Below are 13,762 nucleotides of genomic sequence, written 5' to 3' on the forward strand. Positions count from 1 at the left end.
GCAGCACCTTCCTTCCTTAGCCAACGCATTTCTAAAAGAGCTAAACTTCCCATCCTACGTTCCTCATCCACCTTGACTTTAACTATCCCTAGATTCACTAGAAAAACAGCTGGGACTACAAGCTTCATAGTCATTGCCCCCACCCTGTGAAATGCCCTACCTCCTCACATCCAAGAAGAGGTATCCTACCTCATCTTCAAAAAACAGCTCAAAACTTAGCTGTTTGACAAATATGACTAATCTGACATTGGGATAACATCCTTGTATCTAACCCTACTTGACTCTCTGCATCATGTTCTTTCTTCTCTTGTATCCTGTTATGTTTGTTTCTCCAAGTTTACCAGTGCCGTCATACTTACGACAAAGAACTATGAAGACAGGGAAGGAGTTGGTCAAGGGACTATGATGGAGTAAAAGGATTAAGAGAACGGACTGTGATGAGCAAGATGGAATAGGAGGAAGGAGTACTACAAGGGAAAATGACTAAGATGAGGGACTATGATACAGGAGAAGGAGTAGGAGGTGAAGAATCAGGACAATGGAGAAGAACTATGACAAAGAACTATGTTTAAGGATTATGAAGAAGGACTCTGAAGAAGGACTATGTTGAAAGTTTGGAACTAGGATGAAGAAATATTATGAAGGGGAAGGACTGGGATGAAGTAATATAGCATTGGACTAGAACAAAGTGCTATGACAACATAGAAGAATTAGAACAAAGGACGTGACCAATGAAAAAGGACTTGGATGAAAGACTACGAAGAAGGACTTTGATGAAATCGAGTTTTCGGATATGGGACTATGACAAAGTAGGACGTCTAGGATAAAGGGCCATAATGAAGAAGAGCTATGATGATGGACTACAAGGAAAGTATATAAAGACTGAAAAGGCTATAATAATGGAGAATAATGATGACAAATGACTGTGATATGGATAATGAATAGGATGAAAAGACGATGAAGAGGAGAAGGACTAGGGCGAAAGACTCTGATGAAATGAAAATCTTTAACAAAGGAGAAGTATCATGACAAAGGACTATGATGATGGACTATGGCAAAGGAAAAAGGCTTCGACAAGGGAGGTGTTAGGGAGAATTCTCCAGAATGGCTAATTTCCCTTACCTACTGAGTCACTCAGCAGCTTTGCTGGATTTCTAGAATTTCTTTTTTTCACCTGGTAAGAGTGTGAGCCTTGTTTTCCCCACTCTTACATGTGTTTTGCTGTGTGTGTTTAACATTTTTGTGTTCAAAGACTGTGGAGCTTCACCTACTCCATAGGCATCATCTTTTTACTATGTGTTACACAGCACTCTTAGTGTAGTGACACAGGGTTGTCTTTTTCAGACTTCCCACGTTAAACTCCATATTCTGGGACTGACTACTGTCACTCAGAACATGTAAAGTTGCCATTGACTTTATTATTCTTTTTAAATTCACAGACCCAGTACAAACTATCTTCTATACAGTACTGGAAAGGGTTAATAGTTATCCCTTTTTGTCTGTCTCTCATGGAACATTATTTCATTCCCCTTTTGTTAAGATTTGGCTGGTGGCAGTCGTATCTACCCTATTTTTCCTACCGCGGTCTTTGTAAATAATCTTGGTACTGTTTTAGGCTAAATTAGTAGCCTCAAACTTTAATCCGCTGGACCCCATTTACTTTTATTTGGTTCCGGCTGGGTTTATTCACCATTTCTTTTGGTAAAGGACTTTCTCGTGTTTTACTCTGCATGTCAAGCCAGCCATGATCTCTGCTTCCAAAAGGTCAGGGTTTTCCCAACTCCCTTGGAAGCAGATCCATAACCCAGGTTCCGAGTGCCAACCAGTCCCAATTGGGACCTTTTGGACCCAGTCCTGGCGCCAGTGGCACCAGGCTCATAAATATGCCCAGTCCCAGCGCTGGAAGCGCCGGGCTCATAATGCTTGGGTGGACTTACCTGCAGCAGACCATGCTGCTTACTTGCCTGCCAGTTGAGCCTCTGATCCTCTTCTGTTTGGAACTACTTTTCCTGTTGGGTGGGGCAGGAGCCATTCCCTAGATTCAGAAACTGGAACTCTTCTGGAAAGCAGGAACTCTTTTCTTACCTAGGCGTGGCTGTGGAAGGAGACATCTAAGCACTACAGGAGGCTATTTAAACCACACCCGATGGATGAATCTTGCTTTGCGTTATTCTGCATCCTCTGCAGCAGAACGCTCATCGTGTCTTCTGCATCTGATCCTGGGCCTAAGGAAAAAGGCTTACCATCCTGAATCCAGTCTTCAGCAACACCTATAAAGACAAGAAAGAACAGGTTAGCATTACGGTCTTCAGTGACAGCTCTTCACTTACCTGGTCCATCGGCTGTCACCAACGCCTCGCGCTGCATTCCGGCATCTGAAAGACAAAGGCTTACCTACTCTTCGTGCGCTCCGGAGGTCTTCACACTGCATTCCGGCATCTGAAAGACAAAAGCTTACCAACTCTTCGCACGCTCCGGAGGCCTTCGGCGCTGCATCCCGCATCTGAAAGACAAAACAAGATGCGTTTAAAGACATTGGGGAACTTTAATACTCACGTGCCATTACTCCTTTCCACATCTAACCCAGTGGGTATTCCGGCACCCTGCAGCCGCTCCGAACTTGTACCTGCAAAATAAAAAGACAGTTAGAGCGCATCGTGAAGCAGGCAACAAGCGCTTACTTACGTGCTTCCAGGCGCTTCTATTCATCACACGGGCTCCATCTTCAACTCACTTCAGCCCGTCATCCGCCATCGCCGGAACCCTGCAAAACAAGAAACATCATTACTAAAGACTTTAAAGACATTAGAATTACTCGAAACTTACCGTTCGTGCAGTAAACGACGGACAGCAGTCCTCTGAAGTCAAGAGGCCTGCTCCCCTTATCCAGTGAAGAAACTGGTTACAGCACCCTGCCCCGAGGCAGATGGAGAGCATGGCTTTCACTTACCTAAGGTGAGAGCGTTAACCTTTGGGGTTCTACAGGAGAAGAGAAAGGGAAGAAGAGAGAGACATTCAATAACCCAGTTCCTTAATCCCATATTTTCTATCTGCAGACATCTTACCCTTCGAGTCAGACATACAGTGCACAGAGGTCCAGCCCAAAGAGCCAGCCGTGTGTTACACATCACCTTTGAAGATACGGTATACGCCCAGTCAAGACCGGCGCCTCTACGGGAATCAGGTGAGCGTTACAGCCAGGTTTGGTTCCTTTGTTTGCCGTCCTTTGGCAGGCTTCTGCACAGAAGCCCTCCTTAGGTGCCTGAATGTCTGAGGGAGATAGGATGTGAGGGAGGGGTTTGAGACTCCCTGCACAGGGTCTCCTTGGAGACCCATGTCTCACTCTGTATGATTGGCTGTGGTGACTGTCCCGCCAGGACAGCCACCCTGCTGTGTGATTGATAGCCAGGCTGTGTGAATGGGGGAAAACCGCATAAAAAGCAGGTCTCTGGGGCTTGGAAGGCAGAGTCGCCACTGGATCGAGGGAACCAGAAAGAAGAGCTGAAAGAAGAGGACCACTACCACGACTGAACCTCCCGATGAAGCCCTGCTGCGGGCCCGAATATCCAAACTTCGACAACAGAGAAGATCTGCAAGGAATCTTCTTCCCTTGAGCTGGTGGGACCAACCAGTTCGCCAAACACCAAGCAAGGCCTCCCTCCCCTGGTCGAATTTGCTGTGCACAGCTACAGTGTACTGGATAGCCAGGAGGACCGGACCCTTCAGTTGAATCCTCATTGTAGCAAGCCTTTTCTAGATTGCCCTGCCTACTTACTTGTTGGTGCTGCTTAATTTTGTATAACCTGTCTTGCCCTCCCTTTTAAATTGCTGGAGTGCCATTTTGCTCACACTTCATTTTGACCCTAACGTGTCCAGAATTGATTGGGGGTTGTGTAGTATATTAAGAGTGTGATTTTTATGCTGCTTTACTTAGTCAATTGTTTTACAACTGATGTGTAAATAAATGTTTATTCTTTCACTCAGAAACCTTGAGTTCGTGTTTGTTTGAACCATAGTAATTGCTGTCCTTTGTGTAACTATTGATACTGCTCACTTTACTCTTGAGATAAGTCTGGCTGCTCAGCCATCGCTACCACTTTACTGTGTGATTGACAGCCAGGCTGTGTGAATGGTGGAAAACTGCGTAAAAAGCAGGTCTCTGGGGTTTGGAAGGCAGAGTCGCCACTGGATCAAGGGAACCGAAGAGAAACTGAAAGAAGAGGACCACTACCACGACTGAACCTCCCAATGAAGCCCTGCTGCGGGTCTGAATATCCAAACTTCGATGACAGAGAAGATCTGCAAGGAATCTTCTTCCCTTGAGCTGGTGGGACCAACCAGTTCGCCAAACACCAAGCAAGGCCTCGCTCCCCTAGTCGAATTTGCTGTGCACAGCTGCAGTGTACCGGATAGCCAGGAGCACCAGACCCTCTTTGGGTTTTAAGGAGCGCACCTTTTATTCGTTACTTTGCTCTGCTGCTGGTTTCTTCCCTGGGCAGTGCAGGACCCTCCAGTCTTCCTACTTTGTGTCAGTCCGACAGTCACTTGAGGAACCGTGAGCCTGCAGGATCTGCCAGGAACCTCTGCCTCAGTTACAGCCTTCTTCTTCATTTAAGGTGCTGTTCTAACCCGGTTGTTTCTTCTGTCCGACTACGGTGAAAGTGTTTGAAATCTTTCGCCAATCCAAGGGCTTGTCCTTCTCTACTCTTTTAAGTAACTTTTCCTTCAACCAACTTCATTTCGAACTTTTGGCAAAGACTTAATCGCAAACTACTCTGACTGTGTGATCCTCTGCAAAGACGCTGAACCATTAACATTGGCCCAGGTTTATTGAGTTGAATCCTCATTATAGCAAGCCTTTTCTAGATTGCCCTGCCTACTTACTTGTTGGTGCTGCTTAATTTTGTATAACCTGTCTTGCCCTCCCTTTTAAATTGCTGGAGTGCCATTTTGCTCACACTTCATTTTGACCCTAACGTGTCCAGAATTGATTGGGGGTTGTGTAGTATATTAAGAGTGTGATTTTTATGCTGCTTTACTTAGTGAATTGTTTTACAACTGATGTGTAAATAAATGTTTATTCTTTCACTCAGAAACCTTGAGTTCGTGTTTGTTTGAACCATAGTAATTGCTGTCCTTTGTGTAACTATTGATACTGCTCACTTTACTCTTGAGATAAGTCTGGCTGCTCAGCCATCGCTACCACTTTACTGTGTGATTGACAGCCAGGCTGTGTGAATGGTGGAAAACTGCGTAAAAAGCAGGTCTCTGGGGTTTGGAAGGCAGAGTCGCCACTGGATCAAGGGAACCGAAGAGAAACTGAAAGAAGAGGACCACTACCACGACTGAACCTCCCAATGAAGCCCTGCTGCGGGTCTGAATATCCAAACTTCGATGACAGAGAAGATCTGCAAGGAATCTTCTTCCCTTGAGCTGGTGGGACCAACCAGTTCGCCAAACACCAAGCAAGGCCTCGCTCCCCTAGTCGAATTTGCTGTGCACAGCTGCAGTGTACCGGATAGCCAGGAGCACCAGACCCTCTTTGGGTTTTAAGGAGCGCACCTTTTATTCGTTACTTTGCTCTGCTGCTGGTTTCTTCCCTGGGCAGTGCAGGACCCTCCAGTCTTCCTACTTTGTGTCAGTCCGACAGTCACTTGAGGAACCGTGAGCCTGCAGGATCTGCCAGGAACCTCTGCCTCAGTTACAGCCTTCTTCTTCATTTAAGGTGCTGTTCTAACCCGGTTGTTTCTTCTGTCCGACTACGGTGAAAGTGTTTGAAATCTTTCGCCAATCCAAGGGCTTGTCCTTCTCTACTCTTTTAAGTAACTTTTCCTTCAACCAACTTCATTTCGAACTTTTGGCAAAGACTTAATCGCAAACTACTCTGACTGTGTGATCCTCTGCAAAGACGCTGAACCATTAACATTGGCCCAGGTTTATTGAGTTGAATCCTCATTATAGCAAGCCTTTTCTAGATTGCCCTGCCTACTTACTTGTTGGTGCTGCTTAATTTTGTATAACCTGTCTTGCCCTCCCTTTTAAATTGCTGGAGTGCCATTTTGCTCACACTTCATTTTGACCCTAACGTGTCCAGAATTGATTGGGGGTTGTGTAGTATATTAAGAGTGTGATTTTTATGCTGCTTTACTTAGTGAATTGTTTTACAACTGATGTGTAAATAAATGTTTATTCTTTAACTCAGAAACCTTGAGTCAGTGTTTGTTTGAACCATAGTAATTGCTGTCCTTTGTGTAACTATTGATACTGCTCACTTTACTCTTGAGATAAGTCTGGCTGCTCAGCCATCGCTACCACTTTACTGTGTAGTACAGGCTTGTACCAAAGGTGAATTTGTATTGTCACTTGTAGTCTTAATTGTGTGTGGTGTTCCCAAAGGGTACTGCATCTGATTCTGCCTAACGGGGTTAACTAAGGAGAAAGGCTGTGGTGAAGGAACAAGACTATGACAGAAGACCGTGATGGTGGTAAGGACTAGTACATAGGACTGCTATGAAGGAGAAGGACTAGGACAAAAGACTTTGATGAAGGAGGAATTATTATGATGTAGGACTGCTAAGAAGTAGAAGAACTAAGAGGAAGGACAATGACAAAGTAGAAGGACTATGACAAATGCCTCTGATGAAGATGAAGAACCAGGGCAATGGTGAAGAAGCGCAATGAAATATGGCAAAGGATGATGTTTAGGTTTATGTTTCCTTGTGAAATAATTGACTGCAACTGCATCTTGGCGCTGTCAAAAGAACTCCAACACAGATATAGGACAATACAAGATTAATACAGAATGTGGACACTCTACGGACTTAGGTTAAATTGCTGTAAAGAAAGGCCTTGAGTTTCTTTCAAAATCTTTGCAAAGTGGGCTCAGAGCACAAATATTGTATAAATGCATTCCATAATTTAGTCACTGAAAAAGAGTTACAGCCAACTCTTTCCCTTCTGCAATGAAAGGCTGCAATGAGAATATCATCATTAGAGCAGTCGATTGAGAATGTAGAGCATGAGATGGTTGATACCAGAAAATCTTATTTGATATAAGAAAAATGCTTCTTTAAGGACAGTATTCATGTGTTGCTCTGTTTAACAGGAAGCCGGTGGAGCAAAGTCAAACCTGGCACTAGCTCATCAAAATGTGCACAATTTGAGCAATAGTCTTGTGGCCTCTCTGAAATCTGGACATTAATAAATTAGATATGACCAAAGACCAATCTTGCAGCTGTCGTTACTCATTGCAGGAAGGGCAACAATGCCACTAGACATTTTAACCTGCTTGCATTGCAAACACAATGCATCCACGCCTCCTAGCCGGCAGGCTGTGCCGCGCCCCTGCTCAAGGCCCCATATAAGGCCCTTTTTGCCTGTCCTCGGCCCTCCTTCAACTGAACAACATCAGGAGTGAGGCACCAGCCTCCTCCTGCAGCTCTCTGCACAACAGGAGGAGGTTGTCGCCAAAATATGCACAGAGGCACTGGAGCCGAAATTCGTTTGAAGAAAGTCGCCTCATTTCTGCATTCCCCATAGAGCCGTTTCATCTGTCGCTCTACCCGCTGAGCCTGTGTCTATGGCTGCGTTCCACTGGCTGATTGATGCCCCTCAATATCATCCACGTCTCCTAGCCAGCAGGCTGTGCCAGCGTCCCCACTCAAGGTCCCATATAAGGCCCTTTTTGTCTGTCCTGTGCCCTCCTTCTACTGAACAACATCAGGAGTGAAGCATCAGCCTCCTCCTGCAGCCCTATGCACAACAGGAGGAGGCTGTTGCCGAAATATGCACCAAGGTCCTGGAGCCGAAGATCATTTGAAGATGGCCGCCTCATTTCTACATTCACCATGGAGCTGTTCCATCTGTCTCTCTACCCGCTGAGGCCGTGTCTATGGGTGGATGCCCATCAATTTCATTCATGCCTCCTAGCCATCAGGATGTGCCGGCATCCCCGCTCAAGGTCCAATATAAGGCCCTTTTTGGCTGTGATGGGCATTTCCGGGGCTACTGGCAGCTAGGTGCATCTTCTGCTCCTCGCTACCCAGCTGTGCCAATCCAACCGCTTAATGGCCAACATGCCCATTTTGTGGCACCTAGTGGGCTGCTCCCTTCTATTCCTTCATTCCTTCAAGGTAAGGCTGGCTTTAAACTCCCTGCTGGCTCTTACCCTGTCTCTCAACTGCTATTATTGGTCTTTGGACTCGGGTATCCCACACTGACATTGTTAAAGCCTTTCTATTACCCTGCTCTCCTGCTGGTGATATGATCTGTATCCTATTGACATTATCCCTAATCTTGACATCTCATCACTTAGTTAGGCCCATATTATTGTAGCATCTTGCCTATTTATACCTTTACACCTGATGTAGCCCCCACACCATAAGGTGAGGCTTTGCTAGTCTGTCTGATGTGATATGATATGATATGATATGATATGATATGATATGATAGGTTATTTATAACACGCTTGATACCCAGAGGTTTCTAAGCACGACCCAGGGATCGAACCTGTGTTGCTCCGTGTGTCTGAGCTATTCTCCCGAGACACCTTTTCTGTCTGTGAGTATTATGCGAGCTCTTGCACTTCTCTAATGTACTATGCACTTTCTGTAACTAGTACCTAGATGCCTCTGGGCTTTGTGCGCTGAAATAAATGCAAAAATAATAATAATAATGTTTTGAGATTGATAATACCTTTTGAAAAAGAAATAAACCTGAGTCTATCTTAATTCCTAAATTCATTCACGGATGTCGCTGTATCAAAAATGGACCAAAACTGTCTGACCAGTAGATAGAGCTCCAGAGTAGATAGAGTAGATAGAGCTCCAGGAATGTACAGAACATTAACCGTCATGACCTGGGTTTTAGATGGATTGATCTTGAGTGTGTGTTGGTCTATCCACTGTTTAATGGAGGAGAGAAAGTCCATTACAGCCTTTAAGGTGAGATCTCGATTACCTGATAATTCTACCAAGATTTAGTACCAGCGTAATCAGATAACACAAGACTGCATATTGCAGATTGACCTGGGCTTTAGATGAATTGATCTTGAGGGTGTTTTGGTCTCTCCATTCTTTAATGGCGCAGACACCATGTGGCAAAAAGTGGTTCTCTGTGGTTGTGTGGGGTATGGAGTGGCAGGAGCAGAGCACTGGCCTTTTATCAGTGAAGTTCCCCATAAGGTGGACGGTGTAAAGAAGCCAACGTGAGGTAAAAGCCTCTTAACAAGCACCTTTTTTAATAACAAACAGTGACTTAATGGTACTATTACAACTCCTTTAAATGGATCACTTCCCTATTTGAACATTAGCCGCTCTAAATCGTATAACCTGCGAAAAGGCAAAACCTTATAAAAAGGTAATAATACAATCAAGACAAGCATGCACATAGTCGAGTGGAACCAGCTCCGGTATGACGACCAAATCAGTAACTTTGGCGCACACAGGCAAACTTTGCACAGAAAAATCACTTCCTTCTTTGCCCCAGGAGCAGAACAAAAAGCAAGAGGCGATTGAAGTACAACAGGTGAGGCAACATCACTCTCGACAAGGGGAGTGATATTTCAAGAGGTTTAAACCGGTCCATTGTCGATAACAACAACTCTCTCCTTGAACTCTTTTACTCCCTGCAGAGGGCGTCTCATGAACATTTGGGACTTGAACAGGCCACTGTGTCATCTTCAGATATGTCCATCCTACAGCCCCTTTCGCAGCAACAATCATCCCCCCACCTACATGAAAAATGACCCTGGATGTTGGCTACCCCAAATGTAAATCCGTAAATAGAAGCAGACGTGTTGGGGAAGGACACAGTTTATACTAGTCACCTGAGTGAGACCGATGTGAGCACAGCATGTGCCACCTCCAATTTAAACATGGGAGTACTGCTTTGCTGTAAAAATCCTGCTCAAGTCAAGCAGGAGAAGGATACATGAGGACATAAAACAACAAGGCCATACTATTTCACATTTGACAACATTGGTGGGGCAGTATCAGGCAAACTACAATATAAACTTCCAAAACAAGGGGGGTTCTCGGAGTCCCTTTACCGTCACTAAAACGGCTCATTAACCTGTTCTTGGGTAGATGGCCCCCGGGAGAGTCTCAACCAAGTCTTTAGCTCGCTGTCCCTTTCACAGAGGTGAAATATCCCTGAATATCAGTCCTTGTCCTGCCCAAGGGCAGTCCAGCACCGAAATGTTAGGCAATTCTCCTCTGAACAAGAGTGCCAACAGCAACCCCAGACACGTGTTTCGGCCTAGTCGGGCCTCATCAGTGAGGTGGAGCTGTCCCTCTCTAAGAATAGTGAGCAAGGGAACCATGTCTGGACCGTGTTCGTGCTGGTAGAGGGACTCTTTAGGATATGTTGTCTTATTGGGGTAAATTTGGGGTTTGGCAGTATTTTCTTACCATCAAAATATGAGCGGTAGTTTGGTGGAAAATGAGCCTTGTATTTAGATTCGGTTTAGCCTCATATTACTTTAGTGACCATACCTTGTTATCTTATATTAGGGGATCTAATGATATATTGTTTTGTGGTATTTAGTGGTGAGCATAGTTTTCTTCCTTATATTATAACCCCATCATAAAACAAAACCTTCCTTTTTATTAGAGCACCTTCCAGTGGTCTATAGAGAGCCTTGGACCTATGCACACAATAGAAAACCAACAGTTTTATTTAGAGTCCCACCTATAGGTTGCGGCCGGTATCACTGGCTTATTTACATCCAGTGTTCTATGTCATAAAGTAATCTATATATCATCTCAGATTACCTCCCATCATCATGCAATGAAGACACACACACACACACGCACTAAACTGCTTTATCACTGAATATTATTAGCTTCTTTTGGATTGTTGTTTCATCTACAGTGGTATATTGACAAATGCATTACTGAATAAAAGGAATCTCCCCTGTATATTTATACTTTATATGTATAGAAATAAGTTGACAGATGCAAAGATGACATCAAACTCCTCTTTGTTTTTATATATTCTCATTATATTATATACAAATACAATTCACAATCATTAGTTCTTACCATGAATACATTGCATCATCATCTGAAATACAAAAGAAAGAGAAACAGAGCAAACAAGTTTTTTTAAAACATGGGTTAATTGTACCACATTCTGAACATGACCAAATAAAGATGCAGGGATTTCCTATCCTGTCTAAACTGTACTGCAGCTCAGTCATCCATGCAACATTACACAGTGACCTCACTTGTACATATCTCGTTACCAAAAGTGTTTCTTTGAAGTCCCCCACACAACCTTGTTTCACTCGCCTCACAAAGGCAGGCCCAGTCAGCACGGACGGCTCCTGTAATCTTGTGTGTCTGGGAAGCACAGCGAGAAACTCTCTAGCCAGTTCTCTGTGACACCTTGGACTTCTGTTTTCACAGCCCAGTCTCCACGAACTAACTCCCCTCTGCAGTTTCTGCCATTTGGCAAAACTCAGATCATTTCCATTTTGACGTGGCGTATCTTCAGGCACTTTCCTCCAATCAGGTTACAAGCATGTTTTCTGCACCACCCTTCATTTTTATAACAATGAGATCCTTGCTCTCTGAGCAACAGTTTCAATTTTATTTCCTGCTGCCTCTTCCCCTCTGCTTTCTGCAAACTAGCACAGAAAGAAAGAAAGAAAAAAAAATGCCAGTGCATTTGAAAACGAATTATAGCAGCGCTACCAAAATATGTATTTTCACCTCATTTTGCACATGAGACTACATTATAATGTTAGGGAAGTTAGAATTAGTGTTTAGTAAATGTTAATTAAGTTAGTCAGTTATGTATATTCTAATGTAGGTATGGGGACCAGGACCTGTATAGGTATCCACTCCACATTTGATATAGGTTGCATTACTATCACTATGGGTGACCGTTTGACAATCATATTATTAGACTAAATTGGGGTTATTTTTAACTCTTTAATTCTAGATTTTCTATCTTTGGGATTCGTCCCTATTACTGTATATCGGACAACAGTCATACGGATTGTTTTGCAATTGCATTGGGTAAGCGGATTCTCAAATGTGTTTTTTAGTTTTTTAAATCAGCAATCTCCTTAATTTTATAACTGAACTAATGGGTACTTTTCTATTTTCTTTCTCCATACATGTTTGTTTTTCATTTTTGTGATTTTTGTGATGTTTTCTGAACCCACTCAATACTCCCCTTCACCAACCCTTGTTTCTCTGTCTAAAGCAATGGCATACATTTTTGCAAACTACTAACTTAACATGCTTTATGTAACTTTGAATTGTGGTATGAATGATAATACTTCAATACAATAATATGTTTGTTTGAACCGACATAGCCCTGATTTGACAAAGGCTTGTGGGAGCCGAAACGCGTTGTCAAGTAGAGGGCTTCTTTCTTTATATATAGCTACGACTGATACAGTTCATGCTATTAAACAACCTTTACCATTGGCGCTGAGTCCTGGAGTCCTTTGTGGTATATTCTAATGTAGTTTTCATGCATGAGGTATCCAAAACAAAAATGGTGCACTTCATTGTTTGGCCTGGCAGCACTAAGCTTGTTATAAATTCTGTACCTTGCATGCCGCCAACAACATATTCACATGTTATACTGGCAACACAAAGAAAAAATATATGTGTTTGCCATATTACTGCTGGCAATAACAACAAAAATATGCCACTGCCTTTGCAACAAAACACCATAAAATGCCATCATATTTAGTAAAATGCTATATATACTCCTACAACTCCCAGACCTCTTTATACAATATAAACTTACCTCAATGTATAAGAGAGGAAGGTTAGCAGCCCGTTGGTTAGTGGTGGGGACAGGTCACAGAGAGATGTTGACATATCTGTGATGGAGGACAAAAAATAAATCATCCCTGGTAACTTATTAAACACATAAGGAAAAGCAGAGAGCTAAGCGTCTCGAACCGCTAGCCGAGAAATCAGTGTCACATTCCTCCATGGCTGATCTTCTGGAAAACACTTTTTAAGTTCTATTATTGTCACTCTACCTATTCAAAAATAAAACAAAAAAAAAGACAAAACTGCAGATAAAAACGCAGGTACACTGACCAGATGGCTCGTCAAAGATGACTCTGTAGATCAAGCTGCATGAGGATTTACTGATTATTACTCAACATGCTATGCCTCCTGAGCCTGTGGGTAATAAACCCGCTGTGAATGAGGGAGTAACGACTGGGATTGATCCTGGTAAACAAGAAAGCAAAAAAGTGTCTAATAGCGGTGTACGGCCAGCGCAAGAAACAACAGAATTGGATCCAAAAATCCTCACTTTTGGGCCAGACCAATATTCACCAGGGTAGAAATGCTTGAACCGAGCTGCAGTCTTAAAACTGCTTGGAAAAATTCCAACATTAAGAATTTGAATACAACAGATTTTTTATTATGTTAAATGGATTGATCAAAATGGGGGCAAAGTAACCCACTTGTCAAAACAGCAGCCCTGATTCTTACACATCAGCATAAACTGAGCTCACTTGGTTTCTTACTGGACATCAAGGCTCCTGATGTCACTTTACCTACTTATTGCACAAAATGTACAAATGAGCAGAATCTGGGGCATAGGGGCATTCAGGGGTAAAAACTTGCCCTTCATATGGCAATTATTAAGACTCGACGAGGGACTGCAAATCATGAATTCCCTCAGCAAGAAGAACTGCCTGGGATTCATTAATGATAAGATGAAGCAGGTTGATTTAGTCCCCTTGCTAGGTCCAATGAAGCCTGAGCGCTGACCTATGGAT

Source organism: Ambystoma mexicanum, chromosome 7q (genome assembly GCF_040938575.1).
Source record: "Ambystoma mexicanum isolate Mex_15411 chromosome 7q, UKY_AmexF1_1, whole genome shotgun sequence".
Classification (NCBI taxonomy): domain Eukaryota; kingdom Metazoa; phylum Chordata; class Amphibia; order Caudata; family Ambystomatidae; genus Ambystoma; species Ambystoma mexicanum.